The sequence below is a fragment of the Typopeltis vanoorti genome, chromosome 22 (genome assembly GCF_054136105.1).
Source record: "Typopeltis vanoorti isolate ZY-2024b chromosome 22, IOZ_Tvanoo_1.0, whole genome shotgun sequence".
Classification (NCBI taxonomy): domain Eukaryota; kingdom Metazoa; phylum Arthropoda; class Arachnida; order Uropygi; family Thelyphonidae; genus Typopeltis; species Typopeltis vanoorti.
The window spans coordinates 95,229,671-95,241,921 of NC_143570.1; the positions used below are offsets into that span (position 1 = coordinate 95,229,671).

At 34.3% G+C, this 12,251-nt stretch overlaps 1 protein-coding gene across 5 annotated transcripts in view; it reads left to right on the plus strand.

Annotated features, from left to right (window-relative positions):
• RhoGAP19D (Rho GTPase activating protein at 19D) overlaps positions 1 to 12,251 on the plus strand; it is a 503,360-nt gene that overhangs the window by 315,213 nt on the left and 175,896 nt on the right. The gene's annotated exons all lie outside the window — the stretch shown is intronic.

Here is a 12,251-nt window from a genome sequence, read left to right on the forward strand (position 1 = left end):
ACCATTCATAAAATATTCGAACCAAATTGGGTAAATTAAGTAAGTCAAATATATTCGGCCAGTATGTAATTTTAAGGAGAAATAGTTGAAGGTTGATTTTTCTTCAATTCTTGAACTAATTCAGATATAAAGTGGCGCAGTCTTTAAATATAAATTTTCTGTATATTTGAATTAGAAATCAACTTACAACTTATCAATTAGTTAAGAACATCATAATAGTAATTATGTCGGGTCCAAAGTATAGATCGGGAAGAAGTAGGATCCGACAACGGCAACTCATTGTAAAGGTGGGTAAAGCTCTGATCACTATTCTTAGTATTTTCCATAATGTAAAGCACATCTCACTAAGAGATGTATATACTGCAATACATTATGGGTGGGGGTCACTACCCAGACCAGTTTCAACCTTTTTTGAGGTCTCTCTCCTCAGTGGCTAGACCCTAAATACCAAGGTTTTAGTAATACAGAGCCTTATCAACTTTACCTATACAAGTTACTACAAGATGTTTTTATTTTGAATAAGAATCTCAGAGGAGATATAGATGTAAATAAGTTTTTTTACCTTGGGAATAATGTACAGTCAACCCTCCTATAACGCGGTACTCTTATAACACGGTTTCCATATAGCGCGGAGCCAAAATTGCGACAGCCCTCCTATAACGCGGTACTCTTATAATGCGGTTTCTGTTCAACAACATTCCATCAACTTAATTGGTTTTAAGAAGATTCTCTATAGCATGAATTTATCTATGTGTTAAATTTTTACAGTTGAAATTAACGGGGAATTCCCTTCTTTTTGGTGAAGGTACATCACCATTTTCCAATTTCAGTTATCAGGGAATTCCCCTATAAGCGAAGAAACGATGCGAGATTGTTCACAGTGCTCTGTTTTAATGCTTAAAATAGACCGTATGATTGGCTGTTGCGTATTTGTGTGAATTTTTTTATCCAAAAAAATTGTGGTTGCAACAGCGAAAGTTCGCCGCTGCCGAACTTTCGCTGTTGCAACCACCCACTTTGTCATCAATTTTAAGTGCAACTTAGTAGGAAACTGTCTGTAAATCCTTGCAGACGTACATATCACGATTAGTGTTCAATAAAGTGCCTTTTGCTCGCTTAATTTGTGTTATCGTAATTGGACAACATTACACAATACTGTAGGTAATATTTTTTATTTGTTGTAATATAATAATAATAAAATAATTGTTAACCCCAGGTTTGCATAATGTCAGACACAAAAGAAACAAGAAAACAGTTAAAAAGAAAGTTTATATCTCTTGAGGACAAAATCCAAATTTTAAATCATTTAAAGGGTGGTTCCCATATGATACGGTACGAATCAGTCTGATTCGTACTAATTCTGAGTTTCTTATAGTGTGGTTTCCATATGATGCGGCACGAATTAACCTGGTTTGCACGTTAAATCTGAGTTTCTTATAACACGGTTTCCATATAACTTGCTACAAATTAATCGCATTATAGGAGGGTTGACTATATATTAGGGTTACCAAGTAATTTTATAAACTTGATTAGGAGTAAAATAACCAAGTTTATAAAATTACTCGGTAACCCTAATATACATTATTCCCAAGGTAAAAAAACTTATTTACATATATATATATATATATATATATATATATATATATATATAATTTCCTTTCTTTTTACATAATTTTCATCCAGAAAAATGTAAACCTGTAGTATTTAGTACTGTGGGTGAGTTAAGGATTCTTAAATTTATTTTAAATTATTTATTTTTATAATTTTTCATAATTCAGCAACCCTCCTCAAGAGACGAGACATACATGGAACTTACAGAAATAAATAATTTGGGTGAGGCTTATATGTAAATTCAAAAAAATTGGACAAACCTTAACAAGAGTTTAGGTTTCCATATTACCATACTCACTAAAAATTGTACATGAATAGATTGAAATATTTTGCTTTTTTTGCAAGTCATGGCAAATTTGGTTTAGGTTATTCAGTTTAACTGAGAACTTTTAAAGAGTTATACTGGAAATTAACCTGTTGGTTATTAAGATGGAAGGTAGATACTTCAATTTTTGATAGGTTTCGGTTAGATGCCACTGTTTGAAATATGAGTCTAGAATTTTCAAATTATTTGTAATTATTTTTTCAGCTTCATTAAACTTAGTGCTTTGTATGATTATTGCAGGATTGTCTGCACAAGCAAATTTCCTTAAACTAGTTTGAAGAAGATCATAAATATATAAATTAAACAATAATGGAGATAGTACAGAGCCTTGAGGGATCCATTATTAAGCTTATGGGGTTGACTTTTTGAATTACCTGCAAATACCTCTATCCATCTGTTATTAAGCATATTGTTCAATAAGTTGGTGATTCTTCTACATGGAATGTCTTCAGAAATTTAAATAGCTGGCCCTTTCTCCATACTGTGTCATATGCTGATGTTAAGCTAATAAACACAGCACTAGATTTCAGATGTTTCTCAAAACCATTCTCAATCATTGATGTAAGAGCCAGTACTTGTTCGCAATATCCTCTTCCTAGTGTGAAGCCTGCTTGCTCAGAAGGTATTAGGTTGTTTATAATGGAAGAAATTCTGTTGTATATAATCCTTTCCATAAGTTTAAGAGTAATGCTCATAAGAGCTATGGGTTGAGCTATGGAGTTGAGTTATGGCTCCATCATTAGGAGCACCATCTATACCTAGCTCCTAATGATGGAGCTAGCTTTCATGATGGATCTATGCCTGGTTTTAGAATGGTTATTGTTTTCGTTCTTCTAAAAAGAGAGGGAAGATTTCCTGAAACCAAGATGTTATTATATAGGTTAGTTAACCATTTTATGACATTCTTGCCATAATTTTTAAGAAATTATGGCAAGAATGTCATAAAATGGTTAACTAACCTATATAATAAATATAGGTTAGTTAACCGTTAGGTCTGGAAAGGTAGGGTTTGTTTTTAAGGATCTTCAATTTCAACAGTTTGATGTCTTTTACAAACTGGCATTCATAAGAGTGAATGCCAGTTTTGCCTTCTCTTCGACATCTATAGATTGCTGTCTCTTGGATTCTATTGCAATAGGACACAAGGACCATCCTTGTCTATTTGAATGTGTAAAATTGATATTTTCAACTGGCTCAATCCATTTCTTTCTCCTTGTATTATCCCTGGAGTGTAGAATATCCTTAACTACTATCTGGTCTTCTTTTTCTATTAATTCGTGATAGAGGTTGTTGCTATCACTATTCCAACCTGGAATATATTCTTTCCTGTAACCACTAAGGATAGTTCTCTTTGCAGCTCATTTAATCACTCCTATAAATCTGCCATAATTATTAAGCATAGGTTTTATCCATCTAATATTGGCATCTACTTGTTCAGCAAAGTTCTTCCAGTTTGCATTATTGAAGTTTCATCTAGGATTTGGGACAGACAACGTAAATGGTATTTGAATTCCTAGAGAATATGAGATTGGGTCCGTGCTGACTACTTGGGAAGAGAAGGGCCCAAGAACTTTTTATTTATGCTGAGATTTTGATGATGATGATCCTTGGTTACAAAACAGAGATCTGGAGTGTATCCTCTATGCCAGGGTTCCCAACCTTTTTGTTTCCTAGAGCACATTCTAAAATACCGGTAGGGTGACGAGCACCATCTATTTTTTCAAGCAAATTTTTTGAATTCTTTTGTTAAATGAATACATACAAAGTTTACATTATAATCAAATGTTTTATTACTTAAAAGTTTACATTATATAAAAATTTAAATATATATATATATGTAAGCTAGTGTGATCTTTGGCATTTCATTTCATTGGCCAGTGCTTCATAATTAGGAGAATATGATGATATTCCAGTTCTTAAACTGGAATGAACAACTTCGAATGCGCATCTACTTTACATTGTATGCGTTTAATACTCGCCATGTGTCATTAATGCATGCATCATATAGCATGCCATGAATTGTTGCGTGATTATTTCATACACTATATGGCACACGGTTGAACAACGACGGGCACCATGGTGCCCGTGGGTATAGGGTTGGGAACCTCTGCTCTATGCCATCTAGCTGCAAATAAGGTAGAGGCATCTTTAGCATCATATATTAAATTAAGAACCTGGTCGTCCATCCATTCCACCAGCTTTTCACTATTACTATCATTTCATTATAACTCCATGAATTGTGATGGCTGTTGAAATCTCCTAGTATCACACATGGATGTTGTAGATTGGTTAGGGGGGGGGGATCAGACCAAGTGGCATTTGGGGGTTTATAGGATGTTCATGACTATGGTGTCAGCTATTTGGATAGTTGCTGAGAATATGCTGTTGTTGTTATTCGTTCTCATGAGTTTACAACTCTCAATATCTTCTTTTATATTTTTATCTCCTTGAATATTGTTGACAAACTCAAATTTATACTATGTATTACTTGATATAATGTCCTGTTTAATCCATATAATTGTAGTATGTCAAGCAAATTTTCAATTGCCATCTGCTTATAGATTTTTTCCAGATTTACAGAACTGAAATACATATCCATGTTATATTTCCTAATTTCTCAACTATTTTTAAAGTGAAAACCTGATCCTGACAATCTCTGTTTGGCCTGAACTCAGCTTGTTATGAAAATATCTGAAAATAATCAATAATTAATTTTACTAATTTGATATTACATGTACAAAACTTCAAAATTTAATACATACCTGTATAACTCTATTGCACAAACAAAACTTTCATGAACAAAACACAAGACATGTAAACATTTCAAATTGCAAACAAGAAATTATTGGTTAGCAAACAGCTTAACTCCTTCCAAGCAGCTTTATATAGGTGGGCCTCCTGTAGCAGACCAACTTAACTTTGAGGAATTGGCACAGCACCCTTCTGCTTACAGGAACCAACAGCAAGTGAATATAATGAATAATTGCAAAAATTGATTTTTTTTTGTCACCACAATTGTCTACATTCTGTAGCATAGAGTAAGCCCTGATATTTAAAACATCGAGAGGGCACCCCAAAATTTAAGTGTAAATACATATGTACCGTTCTAGGAAATGATAATTATAATGGAAATACTCTTTTTAACAGAACTGAATTCAAAGAGAAATTTTGAAAATAAGTGTCATTTGAACCATATTAAATCAAAATATACAATGTAAAAATAAAATTGCTTTTGTTTTTCTCTAAACTGTGTTGTTTCGAAATTATGCAAAAAATTGTGTAAAAAGAGAATTAGCTGTATATGTGTGCGAGCACACACACATACACACTAAACTAAAGCAAAAGTATCACTAAACACTACATATCCTTACTGCATGTAATGAAATAAAAACAATAATGTAACCAACAATAGTAACAAAGTTTAACATCAAACATGAATTTTATTAACATTTTAATAGAAAAAAGAAATTAAAAATAAACAACAAAAACAGAAATTAGTAAGACTCATTTTCATTCATAGGAATAAATATAATTTTGCTCACTACACATTCTTTCAGAAGATGAATGAAAATGTCCCTGAATTGTGATAAGTATCACTTCTCTGACAGACACCATACTGTAAATGCAAGAAAGCTTGCATTTACATTGTGAACTGAAGACATCAAGAATGAAAAATGATCCAGCTCCTCATAATTATAAATAACTTCACTTCTCTCCCATAGACATTATCATTAAGACAATACTAAGTTTACAATTAAAATTTAATTGATAACATTCAAACCAGCATGCTTTATATATTTAAAACTTTGTGAGAATGTGTCTACTAAACACAGAAGGAACATAATTTACTGTCATGCAAGTTCCCTCTTGAAGGGAAAACATGGAATGTGACACCACTCCAAGTGAACACGTTAAAGCTACGAAATTTATGAGATATGCTCTGATATTTTCTATTTCATTTAAAAAAAGAATGTTATTGGCAACCTAAAACATTGATCTCAATAGCATTATGACTGATATCAAAATCAGAGATGTTAATCTCAGCTCTTTGCTTTATACAAATGATGTTATGTTCCTAAATTATATATGTGTATAAAATCAGTTCAGACCTGTAGGATTCCCTAACTAAATTGAATAATTGCTGTAATATATTGGGTATGAAAATCATCATTAAAAAGACAGACTATGAAAATATGCAAGAACACTAAAAACGTGAACTGGATCCTGAATTTTTGCACAGTTTTTAGATTATCATAAATTTAAATTTATGATGCTGATTGCAAATTAACAACTGTTCAGCATGTAAACTTTTCATGTAGTACTATCATATCCTGTTCAGCCTCATATCAGAATTTGATAATAATAAATGATTATACCAAATATATAGAATATTTTTTTTTTTGAAAATCAATTTGTATACCTGATTCTGTTTACCTGTGGTGTCCTGTGATGGGTGATATAGGCCAAGAGATCAGCTGTCAATCTAGAGTAGCAGAATACATGCTGGTCGGTTCTGATGAAGCCTGTGGACCTCTAAGTAGGGAGAAATTGACTGTTGATAACTTTCTACATTATTTGGGGAGATGGTGGAGGTGATGCTAATTGGTCAGTAGTTGGATGGTGGACTTCTTTCTCCCTAGTTTGAAATAGGTTAGATACATGCTTGCTTCCACATGTTGATATAAGTGTAAGCTGAGTATAGAAGATTGAAGAGATGATAGAGGACAAATCAGCTCTGGAGCACAACATTTGTATGCACTTGGAGAGATGCCATCGGGACTAGAAGATTTTTTTTAATGTCCAAGTTGTTTAGTATTTTTCTTGTCTTTTTGCTGAAAAACTACAGGAGCCATATGGTGCCCAGTTACTGACATGGTAGGAGGAGATTTGCCTTTATCATCTATACAGGAATTGAAGAAAGGAGAGATAGGAGATCAGCTTTGTCTTTGGGTACTGCTACAGTGGTGGCATTTGAATAAGAGAGGGAGAGGTGGAAATGAATGAGCAGAAGTTACATCCAGTGGCTTTTGCAATGGACCAGAAGGTACCACTTCCATTTGGACAGGAGGCATGTTTTCCACTGTTAGCTTTCACAAAGACGGAATTACATCTGCTGATGACTGTTTTGCATTTACTGGATCCTTCAGTACAGATTGAGTATGAAGCTGAGAATTCTTGATGAAAGTTGTGTGGTAAGCTGAGTTTTTTCTTTTAGCTGCTTTGATGGAAAATGAAAAGGCCTTACCTTTTCATGTGAGGATAATTTCTCTGACTTTATTGGAGCAGATGTTTGGGTCAGGAGTGGAAGGAATAGTCAGACCATGGAAATGAAGAGAGGAAATTCCAGAGGTCATCATACTTGGTATCTTTGTAGTACAAAATGACAAGAGGTCGAAATTGGTTGGCAGACAGGTATTCTGTGAGAGAGAGAGAGGGGGGGGCTTGCTTCGATTTCCGAGAGGATAGGTGACCTCTGTAGTGTATCTGGAAGAAGAACTGGTCAAAAAGCAATCAATAGTATTCTAAGAGCAAAATGATTATCTTGATAGTATTCTATTTGCTGGTACTGTGAATGTGAAAGTTGGACCAAGAGAAAGAGTGAAAGAAGAAAGATAGATGCATTTGAATTATAGGTTTGGAGATGCTTACTAAGAATACCATGGACTGCAAAGCAAACCAATAAATCAGTGATAGACAGAATAAAGCTAGATTGCTACCTCGATGCTGTGATCATCAAGCAAAATTTGTAATAGTTTGGATATATTATGCGAGCAAATTACAGTCTAGAGAAGATGATGATGCTTGCTAAAGTTGATGGAAGCAGGTGAAGATGGTGACCAAGAATTAGATGGGTGGATAGAGAAGAGATTAAAGAAGCAACTGAAATGTGCCTGAAAATTTTGAAGGACATGCCCAGGAACAGATCTGAATGGAGAGTGTATGTTCATTGAATTACCAGGAGTTGAAAAAACAACTCGATGGAACATAACAAATTCTATTTGCATTAGGACATTGTTATAGCAAAGACTTGCACATCTTGTCTAGTTGGTTGTTGGAAAAAGAGAGCCAGGTGGAATCGTGGATGTTAAGGTCACCTAGGAAGATGACCTCACTATTTGGATAGCTTCATTGCAGTAGAGACTGGAACCCCCTACTCTAAAGACCAAACATGGCATTCACCACTTTAGGCCTCAAATAAGCTGGGTGGTGGTATTTCATCAGACAATGAAGGTCATCCACCACCTAGTTAGTCTAGTTGGCATCTTTTCCAACCTGGAAGAGTTGACTTGACATGGAAAGGCTCTATATTGTGCACTGCACTTCACTGCCTGCCAGTTAGGGGTCCCATATTGGTGATCATTTGGAAGTTTTCTTGTTATGTCACCCATCTTTTGAAAGATGGGTGACATAACAATGCTATGGAAAGTTTGCGGAATATTTAATGGTTGCTCTTGATATGTCTGGCAGTTTGAGTTTGGCACAAAGGCCTATTTTAATAATTGCCTATCGTATAGTCTGTCTTCTTATTTCTACAACTTGGTTGCCTGCTTTCTGTCTCTAGAAGGCTGGCAGCTGTTATGTATGAGGGGATTGACTGATCTTTATTTTTCAAAGATTGTAACAAATGCTGGTATTCTACAAGCTCTGTTCTTGAACATGTTTTGTTTGTATGATAATGATCTATTCCAGTTGACTGCAAATCCAATATTGGCAGATCTTTTACAGTAGATGCTCACTCTAGTTAACCCCTATGGACTAGCAAGCTTCACAATAGTGAAACTTATGGGGGGAAAAAGAGATTGACCTCCCCCACTCCATTCCCACAAAACAAGGGAAAATGGAGGGAAACAACATGAAATAAATAGTGATAAATCATATGTTGACTAATTATGAAGTTGACTGATTGCATAAATTTTCAACTGTGTTTATTCATGGGTCCTGCCATACATAAACACAGTTCTATTGTCAGTGTATGATTTACCACTATTTCTTTTATGTTGTTTCCCTCCGTTTCCTTTGTTTCATGGGAATGGAGTGGGGAGGTCAATCTCATCATTGGCCATCTTAAGGTATACATGGGGAGAGTGATTGGCTGGTGTAAACAAGTCAGCTTCCTGGTTGGACAGATCCAGTGATGGACAGCTGGCATAAAATTGAGACTCTTCTCTTAGAACTGTAATTTAAAGATATATGGTAAAATATACAGTATTTCTTTACTTTATATTTTAATTAAAAGTTATGAAATTTTTGTGGGTAAATTATATTCATTTAGAATTTGATTTTTTTTAAACTAAGTTTTTGATTTTAATGCTTCAGTTTGTATATATTTAGTTATATGAAGTGTTCAAGTAAGTGATATTAAATTAAGCTAACACAACATTTTGAAATTTAATTTTTTTTTTTTTTTTTCTGAAACATTAATTTTGCATTTTCAATTTTATGATTGTATACTCTTCTAATTCCTTCTTATACATCTCCCATTATTTTTGATTTCTGTTAGTTTTTTGTGTTCTGTAATCAGTCTATGATTTCCCATTATTTCCTTTGTCATTTTCTCATTAATTGCACAAATTCTTCACTTATTGTGATAACAAATTTTCAGGAGGAACTTTTATGAATTACAATAAGTTTATAAAACGTTCACTTCAGATAAAAATTCAAAATTGTGCCAATTGCCATTTTATTGTGATATTACCACAAGTTTCATGCTATTCTCTTCATGGTTGGTTGGTTAGTTTAATCTAGAGATATAATGTTTAGTGAAGTTATAATAACTAAAAACAATAATTTTTGGTAGTTGTAAATAGTATAATATAGTAAAGTTGAAAGTTTATTTTTCACTAGGTTAGACTAGGTAGCTAGCTCCACCTTTGCTATGAGTTGCCTTGGTGTTGTACTACTTACCCAGGTAAGATAGTACAACACTATATTCAGTCCTGAAGATATTTTCAGGTGCAAACTTTGTTTGCTCTCACTGGGATAAAGGATTAAACTAAATTTATTATAATATAGTAAAGTGTTATGGATAATTTTATCCTTGTATTGAATGTCTTACTAAAGGGTGGGCCAAAAGTCAGAGTAGGATTTCGCATTTGAGTAACTTTTTTATTCATGAACCAGTTTCAGTGATATTACATACAGTGAATGTCTGACATATGGAGATTTTATTAGGTTAGGTATGGAAGATGACATTTTTCAAGTGAGCTCCATTTGCCTTCTCACAAAGTCTGGTTCTTTCGATTGCATTGTTCATAACAGTTAATGTTTGAGGATCTAATGCTCAAATTTCTACAACGATATTCTCCTTGAGCTGCTCAAGTGTACACAGTTTGTTCACATGCACATGCTCCTTCAGATATCCCCACAGGAAGTAATCAGGGGAGTTGTAAGGTCGGGTGAACATGGTGACCAATTAATCTGGGAATTTCTTGAAATTATCCGCTCACCGAACAATTTCCTCAGGAGGTTCATTGTGGCCCTGGCTGTATGGGAAGTTGCCCCATCCTGTTGAAACTACATTTCAGGATGATTTTCCACTGCAGGACGTAAAAAATTGTCAATCATATCCCGATATCTCTCACCAGTAATTGTCAAGGTGCCACCATCTTCAGTTTTGAAGAAGTAGGACTCGATAACTTCCTGATCTGGCAGTAGGTGGAAGATTCATCATAGAACCCTTTTCCTCTAAGCGTTGCATTAGTTTCCGAATCATTGTCGCTGAGGGTCCATTTCTGACTTGGAAATGGTGGTGGTGGTAAGCTCTTTGCATCAAAATAATGGACCTGCTATTTTGAAAATAAAATTCCACTACTTTTAGTTGTTCCTTTGTGAAATTCCTTATGATCAATCTCCCAAGACTCAGTTAAAATATGTACCTGCAATAAAAGAAATTGAACTATTAACAAAAGTTATTTATATGTCAAATCATACTCTGACCTTTGACTCACCCTGTATATGATAGCATACTGGTATATTAAATGGTTTCAATGAAACGTGCACTAGACATATTAAAATAACTTGCATGGCTTGCACATGTAACGAAAGTTATATAGAATTTTATTCAAAAATTCAAATACATTTCAATCAACATTGCATGGACATCATCAGGGAGAGAGACCTTGGTGAACATTAGCCAGAATTTGCCATCATAAGGAAGGTGGGGAAAGTAACATTCAAAGAATAAATCACAATTATGATTCATAAATTGTGTATATTAGCTCAAGTTTCAGTTGCAGCTGAAGTACATATTACACTATTAAAATTCAAAGGAACACTACTTTCACAGCCTTCCACTACTGTAGAAGGTTGCATAGATAAAAAATAATTTAAAAAGAACAACTTATGTACCGTTAATAGTGATTACTTTTTAAATATTGGCCTATAGTCTGATCAGTTCAGGTTCAGAACAGCTTTGTAGCATTTCACATGTTCAAGAAAAAGATGATTCAATTTGAACTTGCTATAATGAAGAAGTTTTGTCTGGTTCCAAAGAACTGTGTGCCTAGTGTTAATAGCATGAGAATCAAGGCTACACTTGTTAGATTTCAAAAATGTAATACAGTCTTGATGTTCTTCAATTCAGAATCAAGCCAGAATGACCAGTTTATCCAATTACTAAAGATGACATGAGCAGGGTACTTGATAGACACCTAGTAAGGAAAGAAGGGGATTAATGTATCCTTCGTAAATGGTAGGAAGGAGGATAGTTTCCAAGCTGGTTTGAAGGAAGTGTATAGATTGAATTTACAAAGACCCATCTCTTATTAAGGAATAGGTCTTTGTCAATCTGCATTATTTTCAGAAGGATCCAACAAAAAGTCAAAGCAATAAATTAAATTATTAGGCAATGTACAGTTGTGGAGACCACTGCTGTTGAAAAGTTATGAATTCATCATGCCTTGTCTCTGTGGTCTTCCTAAAATATATTTTAGGAAGACCACAGAGATGGCACTCTACAGGCCTTGTGGAGTGCCATCCAGTGATCCAAATGTTGCTAACAAACCTTTTCAGGAATATATTGTGTATCATGCAGAAATGATATGTGAGAAAAAAAAAAGTATTACTAAAACCACCATGTGCATTGCAAGCATCAAATGCATAGAATTTGCATGTCACTCAACTCTGTAGTACTGTGAGAGGTTAAAAAGATGGATACTGGATTTTTACCTTCGTTCTGGTTCTTAATACATCCATAGTGATGCCACTAACTTTGCCCCAGTGTGCTTTGCTTGTGAAGCTGTACTGCCTAAAAATTACAATGCTGTTGCTGCACTCTGTGAATTTCGTCGCCTCAAAAAAGGTGACAGGAGTAGTT